Below are 16,132 nucleotides of genomic sequence, written 5' to 3'. Positions count from 1 at the left end.
CTTCAGGCGAATTAAATACTTTTTGAGAAGAAATTTCACAAAAGTAAAACGTAGGCTCTCCAACAGACAATTTGATTAATCGAATTTATCCCATTTGTCGAAAAACAGTTTTACATCCTCACTTTGTGGTAAAGCAATATATCGCCGGAATCAATGATTCGCTGCGGATTCAATGACTAGGCCCAATGAGGGTTGATAGTCCGACTCCCAACGCAGCCGGTTCTACGCCACCGGAATTGACCCGGATTTTATCCGGTCAAGGGCTGCCCTTTTAAATCTAGTTGTACGTCATTGGAGCAACGCCTTGCAGCAGGGTTGCTCCATATCCTCTTACTCCCGGCTGGCAACGAGTCCAACCCAGGGCCTGATGTATTTTTCTGCTGCGTATGCGCTAAAAGCCTCCATCCAAATTCCACCTTTGTTAGGTGCAACACATGCAATGGATGGAGCCATCTTAAGATCTTTTCAGGCCTTAAGACTCATAGGGAGTGGACCACACGTTATGTGGCCCCATGCTGTCAACGCAATACTGCCATTGTTGCCTTTACGGCAGTGCAACTTGCACCTAGTTCGCGCGACGCGCCGACCCCTCTTTGGGAGTAGCCAACTTAGAGCCCCAATCCTCGTGCGAGGACCTCAAGGCAACTCCTGGTCCCTCGCACAGTCTGTTCCGTGAGTCAGGCCGTAATACGTCGGAATGTGACCTCAGCCAGATGCAACTCCAGCACTGGCTGGTGTCATTTTCCGACCTGTTCCGGCCTGCGCACCACACGTGATTGGAGTGTATAGTACGTTGCCCCATGGTGTAATAGGAATCTGTCCCCGCAACCAACAACATCGGAGTCGACAAACAACACCGAAGTGCGACATTTTCCTTTGCGGGTAACACAGCTGCAACAACCTTCACCTGTACGTCACTCCCAGGGTCACGACAGCAACACCAAGACACACCCGACTCTTACAATTCAACTACAACGGGCTCCAGAGCAAGATCGAGGAGATAGCTGATTTTGCTGCGGTCCAAGAAACCAAGTTAAAAAGCCACTCAGATATTCTGAGTTGTGCACTTTTCAACGTTTTACGTAAAGATCGCGAGCGAGATAGTGGTGGAGGCCTAGCATTCATATTACACAACACCGTGCAATATCGTCTTATCGAAGGTGACATTGACCGCAGGGACACTATCCTAGAATGTCAGGGTATAGCTGTCCGGTCAGGCGATGTCAAGCTCGAAATATTTAATATATACATCCCCCCAGTTACAAGTTGCCCAACAGGATATCACCCGAATATTAGTGCTCTACTTCGTGGTGAAAACCGACTGGTACTTGGCGACTTTAACGCGCACCACGATCTTTGGCATTCTTGCCTGTCAAATGATCGGAGAGGGATGGAGCTGGCAGAACAGATGGACGATTCGACATTCTGCACAATGAATGACGAAGCCCCCACCAGAATTATGATCACTTGCAGCTTCTCGCCCGACATCACCATTGCTAGCAGTGGTCTGATAAACAGCATAACATGGCGACCTATGCTAACTCTTGTATCAGACCATCTGCCCATAATTATCTCGATTGAAAAACCTCCCGACTTTATTTCTGCGGACAACCGCACCTATGTTAACTGTAATAAAGCTAACTCATCCCAGAATTCATCGAGAATGCCGCTCTTCCCACTCCTACGGACGTAATCGTTGGCGATCGTCAATTCCGCAAGGTGATCACCGACGCTACTGCTCGTTTCATGCCAGCAGGAAGAATTGCTAACATGAGCCCCAATTTCCCGACTGAAGCGGCAGTTTTAGGAAATGAGCGTGACTCCTTACGCCAGGTCGATCCCTGTGATTCCTTCATAAGGGATATTAATTTGGAGATTCGACAACTGGTAAATAACTATAAACGGACGAAATGGGTAGAGCACTTGAAGTCCTGTAATCTTTCCACTGGTGTGAGCAAGCTCTGGTCAACCGTCAAATGCCTGCCAAACCCTGCCAAACCGGGTTGAAATGAAATACGGAATCAATTCTTTAATGTTAAAACACCTAGGTTCAACGGGAGTAGAATTTCTCGCCAAGGTACTTAATTTGTCGCTAACCACTCTTAAAATACCCGATATGCGGAAAATCGAAAGAGAGGTTCCACTACTGAAACCCGCCAACCTAGGCGAGTCCTATCGCCCGATAACTCTTCTTTCCCCAGTAGTGAAGACACTTGAGGCCTTACTGCTCCCGACACACACGTACCACCTGAACCGAAGTGTTTCCGTAAAGTGCACAGTACCACCACAGAACTTAGCGTCATAAATGCCCAGATAGTTCATGGTCTTTATCAAAAACCACCCTGTAAGAGAACCTTCCTAGTAGCGTTGGACCTGTCAAAAGCTTTTGACACGGTCAACTAAACAATGCTACTAGAAGACATCGAACAAACAATACTTTCTCCGGGGCTGAAGAGATGGATTATGAACTGAGGTAAAACATCGAAACTTAGGAAAATTAAACAATGGGTTCCACAGGGCGGTGTCCTCTCCCCATTACTGTTTAATTTCTATATCTCCAAACTTCATCAACCAACAGAGGGATTTTCTGTTACCTCCTACGGAGATGATTGTACGATAATGACGTCGGGCACAGGCATCGATGACATGTGTTCGAAAGTGAACAGCTACCTCCCTGAACTTTCTCGCTTCTTCTCTTCACTAAAGTACAGAGCCGCAACAAAATCCTGAAGTCGCTAGCCGGTAGTACTTGAGTGAAGGACAAAGAAACGTTGCTGGCCACTTACAAGGATATCGGCCGGCCGGTCGTAAATTACGCAGCACCGGTATGGTCGCTGGATGCAGTGACACGCAGCAGAGGAAGCTACAGACGTACCAAAACACCGCACTCCGAACAGCAACAGGATGTCTCTTGACGACACCAATTTTTTTCGTAGAAATCGCCCATGTAGTCACTTGCTGGAAGCAGAACCGCCCCCTAGGTGCATCAAGAGATCATTCCTAGAACACGTCGACGAACTCAATCCATATACCGACCAGACTGCGGACGCAAACAGTTTTAGACACGCTCTAAACGCCTTTCACAGTGGAGCTATCAACACCTTCATAGGCTCCCTTCCAGTGAATGGCGTCCTTGGAACCAAACCACCACCTATAGCAGACAAAGAGCTCGAGTTGCCACGTGAAACCAGAGTGACCCTTGCGCAACTTCAATTTGGATATTGTAGCAGGTTAAACTCCTACTTATCCAGACTGAACCCCGACATACAAAATACATCTACCGCATGCAACGAGTCCCCGCATGATTCTAACCACCTCTTTGTATGCCCAACGAACCCTACTCATCTAACATCCCTTTCCCTTTGGTCCAACTCTGTCGAAACAGCACGTTTCCAGGGCCTCCCGTTAGATGATTTCGACGACAACTAGATTTATGCTCTTCTTTTCAGGCAGGGATAAATAACCGCTACAACAACAACAGAGTTGATAGTAATAAATATAAAAAAAAAATGGCGACTGGCGTTCAGTAGCCTATCATATTCGCCAGTAGCCTCTTCTAATGTATTTTTCTACGGTAGCCTTTGAGCGACTATACTCAGGTAATTATAGACAGTGTTTAAAAAACAGCCGGCAATTTCATTTCATTTGCTTTTGCTTCGACTTCTGCTTCGGAAAAAAACCGAAGTCACAGTCGAAGCAGTGGCAAAAATCAAACAGTTACAAAAATCAAATAGCAGTCATCGTTTTCATTTTTTTGCTTCTTGGTTCGATCATGATAATAAGTCGGCAGTCGTCGGCAATCGCAGTCGCAAAAATTGATGTACTCGACTGTTTGCAGATTTTGATTTCTGTTGCTATTGCTTTTGGTGAGCAGCTGTTAGCGTCAATTTTTAGCAGTCGTCGGCAGTCGCAGTCGCAAAAATTGATGTACTCGACTGTTTGTTGATTTTGATTTCTGTTGCTATTGTTTCGGTGAGCTGCAGCTAGCGTCGACTGTTTGCTTCATGTGATTTTACGGTAAATTTTTTGCCCGTTGCTTGGTCGCAGTCGACTTGGAAACATTTTGTTGATAAAATTAATTCCCAGCTTTCAATACATTGGAACTTTTTGAAAATTAATTTTACATATTTTAATAACATATATTTCGTATATATGCTTACATTCCAGAACATTTGCTATTTTTTACTTAAATGCATAAAAAATGTAATCATACTATTTACTCCGTTTTACTCTTTTAAATATCTTTATGAATTGTACCTATATGCGTTTATTGCTTCTTATAAATAAATGTGCTATGTTCGTGACCATGGCTATATATAACTTGTTAGAACAAAGTTAATATATGTATGTACCATTTTATGAGACTGCCGACGACTACCAAAAATTGACGCTAGCCTGCTGCTCACCAAAAGCAATAGCAACAGAAATCCAAATCACCAAACAGTCGAGTATAGATACATAATACACCCCTATTATGTAATTTTCCAGGTTCTTTAAAATTGCCCACAAGAATCATATTGAACAATAAATACATTAATGTACAGACAACTTGTTATTTCAGGACAAACGCACAAATAAGAAATAAAATTTACCAATGAACACGATTTTAAATTTCAATGAAAGTCAATATTTCCCATGTCTTTATGTTTTATTTCTCGAATGCTTTCACAATTTTGAGCAATGCTACAAAATACTACAAACTGTGCTTACCAAAAATATAAACATAGGTTTTTTATCTGCATATTCTAGGATATTGTGATAAGTATGAAAACTTGTTTAGTAGCCAGGGCAATTACTCTGGCGACTACACTTCAGTAGCATTACACCAAATGAAGTGTAAGTTTAGAACCAACAGCATTAGCGACCAGATTCAGGAGTACAGCCCAGATTTATGAATGAGTCACAATGTTTGAAAGAAAGAATATATACGATTAAATTAAATTATTAGAGCGAATAATAAATATACTTAAAATGACCTAAATATTGTTTCTTTACTATAGAATAAAAAAAGAAAAACTAAAAAATGTGAATGTACTTCACCAGATGCTTTCTTTGTCTGGTTTGCATTAAATACTCCAACCGCTTGAACTGTTTGCTCTTTGTTACTTTAAATAATATTTAAAAAACAAATCATTTACAGCCGGTTATTCAAATTGTGTTTTTTTTTTTTAATTGGAAATTAAGTTCCATTTCATTTTAATTTTTATTTAACTTTGGACTTAAGTTTCCTGCGTTTCACCATTATTCACATTTGGTATCCAAAAAATTAAAAGGCAGCTGATTTATGTAAACAAATAAATTGTATTTATTGTCAAAATGAAAAAAGAAAATAGAAATTGAGCTGATAGAAAAAGGTAAACATAGTTGCATATGGCAGTATTTAAATAATAGGCGTGTTTTATTTGACCAGCAAATTAAGCTATTAGTTTACAACTTTTTTTCATTCACAATAGTTTGGTTTTTTCTAAAAAAAAAGTAGTTAGCAATAGCGAGAAACCCAATTTTGACAGATAAAAATAAAAACAAAGCAATAAAAATTTTATCCATATTTATTTTGACTATCCCGGATCTAATAATGATTGTTGATTCCTGAAAAGATCACAATATTATAGAAAAGCGGTAAACAAAAAGAAATTTGATTTATAAATTCAACCTTCCTTCAAATAAATTACAGCTGAGAGTTCGAGCTCGCATTGCCAACATAATTCATTTTTAAGCGAAAATAGGAAATAAGCTAAATGCGTTTTATTTGTCCATGATTTAGCTATTAGCTTGTGATGGTCAAATAAAACACGCCTAATATTTGAATGGCTCAATATATATTTTGCTCGAATGACTCGAAAAAATACATTCCAAGGTTGATAGATTTACATTTACATAATCATTGAATCCGCAAAATCGAAAATTATTGGGCGAAATCTTTCCGTTGTTTAGTGAGTTGCGGATATTTTAAAGAAATAAACCCTTTGGAAGTTTTTATGCAAACAATTGCTGATGACGGACTAAATTATAGTTTAAATGGGTATTTCAGAGACAAAAACAGACTAACACAAATAAATATAAGGTGTTTAAAAGCGATATATATTTTCCCTCCCCGACATAGCGAAAGCATTTTTTCAAAGAGCTTCAGGCGAATTAAATACTTTTTGAGAAGAAATTTCACAAAAGTAAAACGTAGGCTCTCCAACAGACAATTTGATTAATCGAATTTATCCCATTTGTCGAAAAACAGTTTTACATCCTCACTTTGTGGTAAAGCAATATATCGCCGGAATCAATGATTCGCTGCGGATTCAATGACTAGGCCCAATGAGGGTTGATAGTCCGACTCCCAACGCAGCCGGTTCTACGCCACCGGAATTGACCCGGATTTTATCCGGTCAAGGGCTGCCCTTTTAAATCTAGTTGTACGTCATTGGAGCAACGCCTTGCAGCAGGGTTGCTCCATATCCTCTTACTCCCGGCTGGCAACGAGTCCAACCCAGGGCCTGATGTATTTTTCTGCTGCGTATGCGCTAAAAGCCTCCATCCAAATTCCACCTTTGTTAGGTGCAACACATGCAATGGATGGAGCCATCTTAAGATCTTTTCAGGCCTTAAGACTCATAGGGAGTGGACCACACGTTATGTGGCCCCATGCTGTCAACGCAATACTGCCATTGTTGCCTTTACGGCAGTGCAACTTGCACCTAGTTCGCGCGACGCGCCGACCCCTCTTTGGGAGTAGCCAACTTAGAGCCCCAATCCTCGTGCGAGGACCTCAAGGCAACTCCTGGTCCCTCGCACAGTCTGTTCCGTGAGTCAGGCCGTAATACGTCGGAATGTGACCTCAGCCAGATGCAACTCCAGCACTGGCTGGTGTCATTTTCCGACCTGTTCCGGCCTGCGCACCACACGTGATTGGAGTGTATAGTACGTTGCCCCATGGTGTAATAGGAATCTGTCCCCGCAACCAACAACATCGGAGTCGACAAACAACACCGAAGTGCGACATTTTCCTTTGCGGGTAACACAGCTGCAACAACCTTCACCTGTACGTCACTCCCAGGGTCACGACAGCAACACCAAGACACACCCGACTCTTACAATTCAACTACAACGGGCTCCAGAGCAAGATCGAGGAGATAGCTGATTTTGCTGCGGTCCAAGAAACCAAGTTAAAAAGCCACTCAGATATTCTGAGTTGTGCACTTTTCAACGTTTTACGTAAAGATCGCGAGCGAGATAGTGGTGGAGGCCTAGCATTCATATTACACAACACCGTGCAATATCGTCTTATCGAAGGTGACATTGACCGCAGGGACACTATCCTAGAATGTCAGGGTATAGCTGTCCGGTCAGGCGATGTCAAGCTCGAAATATTTAATATATACATCCCCCCAGTTACAAGTTGCCCAACAGGATATCACCCGAATATTAGTGCTCTACTTCGTGGTGAAAACCGACTGGTACTTGGCGACTTTAACGCGCACCACGATCTTTGGCATTCTTGCCTGTCAAATGATCGGAGAGGGATGGAGCTGGCAGAACAGATGGACGATTCGACATTCTGCACAATGAATGACGAAGCCCCCACCAGAATTATGATCACTTGCAGCTTCTCGCCCGACATCACCATTGCTAGCAGTGGTCTGATAAACAGCATAACATGGCGACCTATGCTAACTCTTGTATCAGACCATCTGCCCATAATTATCTCGATTGAAAAACCTCCCGACTTTATTTCTGCGGACAACCGCACCTATGTTAACTGTAATAAAGCTAACTCATCCCAGAATTCATCGAGAATGCCGCTCTTCCCACTCCTACGGACGTAATCGTTGGCGATCGTCAATTCCGCAAGGTGATCACCGACGCTACTGCTCGTTTCATGCCAGCAGGAAGAATTGCTAACATGAGCCCCAATTTCCCGACTGAAGCGGCAGTTTTAGGAAATGAGCGTGACTCCTTACGCCAGGTCGATCCCTGTGATTCCTTCATAAGGGATATTAATTTGGAGATTCGACAACTGGTAAATAACTATAAACGGACGAAATGGGTAGAGCACTTGAAGTCCTGTAATCTTTCCACTGGTGTGAGCAAGCTCTGGTCAACCGTCAAATGCCTGCCAAACCCTGCCAAACCGGGTTGAAATGAAATACGGAATCAATTCTTTAATGTTAAAACACCTAGGTTCAACGGGAGTAGAATTTCTCGCCAAGGTACTTAATTTGTCGCTAACCACTCTTAAAATACCCGATATGCGGAAAATCGAAAGAGAGGTTCCACTACTGAAACCCGCCAACCTAGGCGAGTCCTATCGCCCGATAACTCTTCTTTCCCCAGTAGTGAAGACACTTGAGGCCTTACTGCTCCCGACACACACGTACCACCTGAACCGAAGTGTTTCCGTAAAGTGCACAGTACCACCACAGAACTTAGCGTCATAAATGCCCAGATAGTTCATGGTCTTTATCAAAAACCACCCTGTAAGAGAACCTTCCTAGTAGCGTTGGACCTGTCAAAAGCTTTTGACACGGTCAACTAAACAATGCTACTAGAAGACATCGAACAAACAATACTTTCTCCGGGGCTGAAGAGATGGATTATGAACTGAGGTAAAACATCGAAACTTAGGAAAATTAAACAATGGGTTCCACAGGGCGGTGTCCTCTCCCCATTACTGTTTAATTTCTATATCTCCAAACTTCCTCAACCAACAGAGGGATTTTCTGTTACCTCCTACGGAGATGATTGTACGATAATGACGTCGGGCACAGGCATCGATGACATGTGTTCGAAAGTGAACAGCTACCTCCCTGAACTTTCTCGCTTCTTCTCTTCACTAAAGTACAGAGCCGCAACAAAATCCTGAAGTCGCTAGCCGGTAGTACTTGAGTGAAGGACAAAGAAACGTTGCTGGCCACTTACAAGGATATCGGCCGGCCGGTCGTAAATTACGCAGCACCGGTATGGTCGCTGGATGCAGTGACACGCAGCAGAGGAAGCTACAGACGTACCAAAACACCGCACTCCGAACAGCAACAGGATGTCTCTTGACGACACCAATTTTTTTCGTAGAAATCGCCCATGTAGTCACTTGCTGGAAGCAGAACCGCCCCCTAGGTGCATCAAGAGATCATTCCTAGAACACGTCGACGAACTCAATCCATATACCGACCAGACTGCGGACGCAAACAGTTTTAGACACGCTCTAAACGCCTTTCACAGTGGAGCTATCAACACCTTCATAGGCTCCCTTCCAGTGAATGGCGTCCTTGGAACCAAACCACCACCTATAGCAGACAAAGAGCTCGAGTTGCCACGTGAAACCAGAGTGACCCTTGCGCAACTTCAATTTGGATATTGTAGCAGGTTAAACTCCTACTTATCCAGACTGAACCCCGACATACAAAATACATCTACCGCATGCAACGAGTCCCCGCATGATTCTAACCACCTCTTTGTATGCCCAACGAACCCTACTCATCTAACATCCCTTTCCCTTTGGTCCAACTCTGTCGAAACAGCACGTTTCCAGGGCCTCCCGTTAGATGATTTCGACGACAACTAGATTTATGCTCTTCTTTTCAGGCAGGGATAAATAACCGCTACAACAACAACAGAGTTGATAGTAATAAATATAAAAAAAAAATGGCGACTGGCGTTCAGTAGCCTATCATATTCGCCAGTAGCCTCTTCTAATGTATTTTTCTACGGTAGCCTTTGAGCGACTATACTCAGGTAATTATAGACAGTGTTTAAAAAACAGCCGGCAATTTCATTTCATTTGCTTTTGCTTCGACTTCTGCTTCGGAAAAAAACCGAAGTCACAGTCGAAGCAGTGGCAAAAATCAAACAGTTACAAAAATCAAATAGCAGTCATCGTTTTCATTTTTTTGCTTCTTGGTTCGATCATGATAATAAGTCGGCAGTCGTCGGCAATCGCAGTCGCAAAAATTGATGTACTCGACTGTTTGCAGATTTTGATTTCTGTTGCTATTGCTTTTGGTGAGCAGCTGTTAGCGTCAATTTTTAGCAGTCGTCGGCAGTCGCAGTCGCAAAAATTGATGTACTCGACTGTTTGTTGATTTTGATTTCTGTTGCTATTGTTTCGGTGAGCTGCAGCTAGCGTCGACTGTTTGCTTCATGTGATTTTTTACGGTAAATTTTTTGCCCGTTGCTTGGTCGCAGTCGACTTGGAAACATTTTGTTGATAAAATTAATTCCCAGCTTTCAATACATTGGAACTTTTTGAAAATTAATTTTACATATTTTAATAACATATATTTCGTATATATGCTTACATTCCAGAACATTTGCTATTTTTTACTTAAATGCATAAATATGTAATCATACTATTTACTCCGTTTTACTCTTTTAAATATCTTTATGAATTGTACCTATATGCGTTTATTGCTTCTTATAAATAAATGTGCTATGTTCGTGACCATGGCTATATATAACTTGTTAGAACAAAGTTAATATATGTATGTACCATTTTATGAGACTGCCGACGACTACCAAAAATTGACGCTAGCCTGCTGCTCACCAAAAGCAATAGCAACAGAAATCCAAATCACCAAACAGTCGAGTATAGATACATAATACACCCCTATTATGTAATTTTCCAGGTTCTTTAAAATTGCCCACAAGAATCATATTGAACAATAAATACATTAATGTACAGACAACTTGTTATTTCAGGACAAACGCACAAATAAGAAATAAAATTTACCAATGAACACGATTTTAAATTTCAATGAAAGTCAATATTTCCCATGTCTTTATGTTTTATTTCTCGAATGCTTTCACAATTTTGAGCAATGCTACAAAATACTACAAACTGTGCTTACCAAAAATATAAACATAGGTTTTTTATCTGCATATTCTAGGATATTGTGATAAGTATGAAAACTTGTTTAGTAGCCAGGGCAATTACTCTGGCGACTACACTTCAGTAGCATTACACCAAATGAAGTGTAAGTTTAGAACCAACAGCATTAGCGACCAGATTCAGGAGTACAGCCCAGATTTATGAATTACTCCAGGTTTCCAGGCTATCCGCCACGCCGTCCTTATATAACCGCTAGTATGTAAGTATTTCTCCTCTAGTATGCATTATGTGGTAAACGAAATTTTTTAGGTTTAGTTTTATTTTTTTAGAATTTAATTTATTTTCATACCTGGTTACACGATAATACTTAACTGAACTTTCTTTGAATGAGTCACAATGTTTGAAAGAAAGAATATATACGATTAAATTAAATTATTAGAGCGAATTATAAATATACTTAAAATGACCTAAATATTGTTTCTTTACTATAGAATAAAAAAAGAAAAACTAAAAAATGTGAATGTACTTCACCAGATGCTTTCTTTGTCTGGTTTGCATTAAATACTCCAACCGCTTGAACTGTTTGCTCTTTGTTACTTTAAATAATATTTAAAAAACAAATCATTTACAGCCGGTTATTCAAATTGTGTTTTTTTTTTTAAATTGGAAATTAAGTTCCATTTCATTTTAATTTTTATTTAACTTTGGACTTAAGTTTCCTGCGTTTCACCATTATTCACATTTGGTATCCAAAAAATTAAAAGGCAGCTGATTTATGTAAACAAATAAATTGTATTTATTGTCAAAATGAAAAAAGAAAATAGAAATTGAGCTGATAGAAAAAGGTAAACATAGTTGCATATGGCACTATTTAAATAATAGGCGTGTTTTATTTGACCAGCAAATTAAGCTATTAGTTTACAACTTTTTTTCATTCACAATAGTTTGGTTTTTTCTAAAAAAAAAGTAGTTAGCAATAGCGAGAAACCCAATTTTGACAGATAAAAATAAAAACAAAGCAATAAAAATTTTATCCATATTTATTTTGACTATCCCGGATCTAATAATGATTGTTGATTCCTGAAAAGATCACAATATTATAGAAAAGCGGTAAACAAAAAGAAATTTGATTTATAAATTCAATCTTCCTTCAAATAAATTACAGCTGAGAGTTCGAGCTCGCATTGCCAACATAATTCATTTTTAAGCGAAAATAGGAAATAAGCTAAATGCGTTTTATTTGTCCATGATTTAGCTATTAGCTTGTGATGGTCAAATAAAACACGCCTAATATTTGAATGGCTCAATATATATTTTGCTCGAATGACTCGAAAAAATACATTCCAAGGTTGATAGATTTACATTTACATAATCATTGAATCCGCAAAATCGAAAATTATTGGGCGAAATCTTTCCGTTGTTTAGTGAGTTGCGGATATTTTAAAGAAATAAACCCTTTGGAAGTTTTTATGCTGATGACGGACTAAATTATAGTTTAAATGGGTATTTCAGAGACAAAAACAGACTAACACAAATAAATATAAGGTGTTTAAAAGCGATATATATTTTCCCTCCCCGACATAGCGAAAGCATTTTTTCAAAGAGCTTCAGGCGAATTAAATACTTTTTGAGAAGAAATTTCACAAAAGTAAAACGTAGGCTCTCCAACAGACAATTTGATTAATCGAATTTATCCCATTTGTCGAAAAACAGTTTTACATCCTCACTTTGTGGTAAAGCAATATATCGCCGGAATCAATGATTCGCTGCGGATTCAATGACTAGGCCCAATGAGGGTTGATAGTCCGACTCCCAACGCAGCCGGTTCTACGCCACCGGAATTGACCCGGATTTTATCCGGTCAAGGGCTGCCCTTTTAAATCTAGTTGTACGTCATTGGAGCAACGCCTTGCAGCAGGGTTGCTCCATATCCTCTTACTCCCGGCTGGCAACGAGTCCAACCCAGGGCCTGATGTATTTTTCTGCTGCGTATGCGCTAAAAGCCTCCATCCAAATTCCACCTTGGTTAGGTGCAACACATGCAATGGATGGAGCCATCTTAAGATCTTTTCAGGCCTTAAGACTCATAGGGAGTGGACCACACGTTATGTGGCCCCATGCTGTCAACGCAATACTGCCATTGTTGCCTTTACGGCAGTGCAACTTGCACCTAGTTCGCGCGACGCGCCGACCCCTCTTTGGGAGTAGCCAACTTAGAGCCCCAATCCTCGTGCGAGGACCTCAAGGCAACTCCTGGTCCCTCGCACAGTCTGTTCCGTGAGTCAGGCCGTAATACGTCGGAATGTGACCTCAGCCAGATGCAACTCCAGCACTGGCTGGTGTCATTTTCCGACCTGTTCCGGCCTGCGCACCACACGTGATTGGAGTGTATAGTACGTTGCCCCATGGTGTAATAGGAATCTGTCCCCGCAACCAACAACATCGGAGTCGACAAACAACACCGAAGTGCGACATTTTCCTTTGCGGGTAACACAGCTGCAACAACCTTCACCTGTACGTCACTCCCAGGGTCACGACAGCAACACCAAGACACACCCGACTCTTACAATTCAACTACAACGGGCTCCAGAGCAAGATCGAGGAGATAGCTGATTTTGCTGCGGTCCAAGAAACCAAGTTAAAAAGCCACTCAGATATTCTGAGTTGTGCACTTTTCAACGTTTTACGTAAAGATCGCGAGCGAGATAGTGGTGGAGGCCTAGCATTCATATTACACAACACCGTGCAATATCGTCTTATCGAAGGTGACATTGACCGCAGGGACACTATCCTAGAATGTCAGGGTATAGCTGTCCGGTCAGGCGATGTCAAGCTCGAAATATTTAATATATACATCCCCCCAGTTACAAGTTGCCCAACAGGATATCACCCGAATATTAGTGCTCTACTTCGTGGTGAAAACCGACTGGTACTTGGCGATTTTAACGCGCACCACGATCTTTGGCATTCTTGCCTGTCAAATGATCGGAGAGGGATGGAGCTGGCAGAACAGATGGACGATTCGACATTCTGCACAATGAATGACGAAGCCCCCACCAGAATTATGATCACTTGCAGCTTCTCGCCCGACATCACCATTGCTAGCAGTGGTCTGATAAACAGCATAACATGGCGACCTATGCTAACTCTTGTATCAGACCATCTGCCCATAATTATCTCGATTGAAAAACCTCCCGACTTTATTTCTGCGGACAACCGCACCTATGTTAACTGTAATAAAGCTAACTCATCCCAGAATTCATCGAGAATGCCGCTCTTCCCACTCCTACGGACGTAATCGTTGGCGATCGTCAATTCCGCAAGGTGATCACCGACGCTACTGCTCGTTTCATGCCAGCAGGAAGAATTGCTAACGTGAGCCCCAATTTCCCGACTGAAGCGGCAGTTTTAGCAAATGAGCGTGACTCCTTACGCCAGGTCGATCCCTGTGATTCCTTCATAAGGGATATTAATTTGGAGATTCGACAACTGGTAAATAACTATAAACGGACGAAATGGGTAGAGCACTTGAAGTCCTGTAATCTTTCCACTGGTGTGAGCAAGCTCTGGTCAACCGTCAAATGCCTGCCAAACCCTGCCAAACCGGGTTGAAATGAAATACGGAATCAATTCTTTAATGTTAAAACACCTAGGTCCAACGGGAGTAGAATTTCTCGCCAAGGTACTTAATTTGTCGCTAACCACTCTTAAAATACCCGATATGCGGAAAATCGAAAGAGAGGTTCCACTACTGAAACCCGCCAACCTAGGCGAGTCCTATCGCCCGATAACTCTTCTTTCCCCAGTAGTGAAGACACTTGAGGCCTTACTGCTCCCGACACACACATATCACCTGAACCGAAGTGTTTCCGTAAAGTGCACAGTACCACCACAGAACTTAGCGTCATAAATGCCCAGATAGTTCATGGTCTTTATCAAAAACCACCCTGTAAGAGAACCTTCCTAGTAGCGTTGGACCTGTCAAAAGCTTTTGACACGGTCAACTAAACAATGCTACTAGAAGACATCGAACAAACAATACTTTCTCCGGGGCTGAAGAGATGGATTATGAACTGAGGTAAAACATCGAAACTTAGGAAAATTAAACAATGGGTTCCACAGGGCGGTGTCCTCTCCCCATTACTGTTTAATTTCTATATCTCCAAACTTCCTCAACCAACAGAGGGATTTTCTGTTACCTCCTACGGAGATGATTGTACGATAATGACGTCGGGCTCAGGCATCGATGACATGTGTTCGAAAGTGAACAGCTACCTCCCTGAACTTTCGCGCTTCTTCTCTTCACTAAAGTACAGAGCCGCAACAAAATCCTGAAGTCGCTAGCCGGTAGTACTTGAGTGAAGGACAAAGAAACGTTGCTGGCCACTTACAAGGATATCGGCCGGCCGGTCGTAAATTACGCAGCACCGGTATGGTCGCTGGATGCAGTGACACGCAGCAGAGGAAGCTACAGACGTACCAAAACACCGCACTCCGAACAGCAACAGGATGTCTCTTGACGACACCAATTTTTTTCGTAGAAATCGCCCATGTAGTCACTTGCTGGAAGCAGAACCGCCCCCTAGGTGCATCAAGAGATCATTCCTAGAACACGTCGACGAACTCAATCCATATACCGACCAGACTGCGGACGCAAACAGTTTTAGACACGCTCTAAACGCCTTTCACAGTGGAGCTATCAACACCTTCATAGGCTCCCTTCCAGTGAATGGCGTCCTTGGAACCAAACCACCACCTATAGCAGACAAAGAGCTCGAGTTGCCACGTGAAACCAGAGTGACCCTTGCGCAACTTCAATTTGGATATTGTAGCAGGTTAAACTCCTACTTATCCAGACTGAACCCCGACATACAAAATACATCTACCGCATGCAACGAGTCCCCGCATGATTCTAACCACCTCTTTGTATGCCCAACGAACCCTACTCATCTAACATCCCTTTCCCTTTGGTCCAACTCTGTCGAAACAGCACGTTTCCAGGGCCTCCCGTTAGATGATTTCGACGACAACTAGATTTATGCTCTTCTTTTCAGGCAGGGATAAATAACCGCTACAACAACAACAGAGTTGATAGTAATAAATATAAAAAAAAAATGGCGACTGGCGTTCAGTAGCCTATCATATTCGCCAGTAGCCTCTTCTAATGTATTTTTCTACGGTAGCCTTTGAGCGACTATACTCAGGTAATTATAGACAGTGTTTAAAAAACAGCCGGCAATTTCATTTCATTTGCTTTTGCTTCGACTTCTGCTTCGGAAAAAAACCGAAGTCACAGTCGAAGCAGTGGCAAAAATC

This window comes from Zeugodacus cucurbitae, chromosome 3 (genome assembly GCF_028554725.1).
Source record: "Zeugodacus cucurbitae isolate PBARC_wt_2022May chromosome 3, idZeuCucr1.2, whole genome shotgun sequence".
NCBI lineage: Eukaryota > Metazoa > Arthropoda > Insecta > Diptera > Tephritidae > Zeugodacus > Zeugodacus cucurbitae.
Note: the sequence above shows the minus strand (reverse complement) of the source record.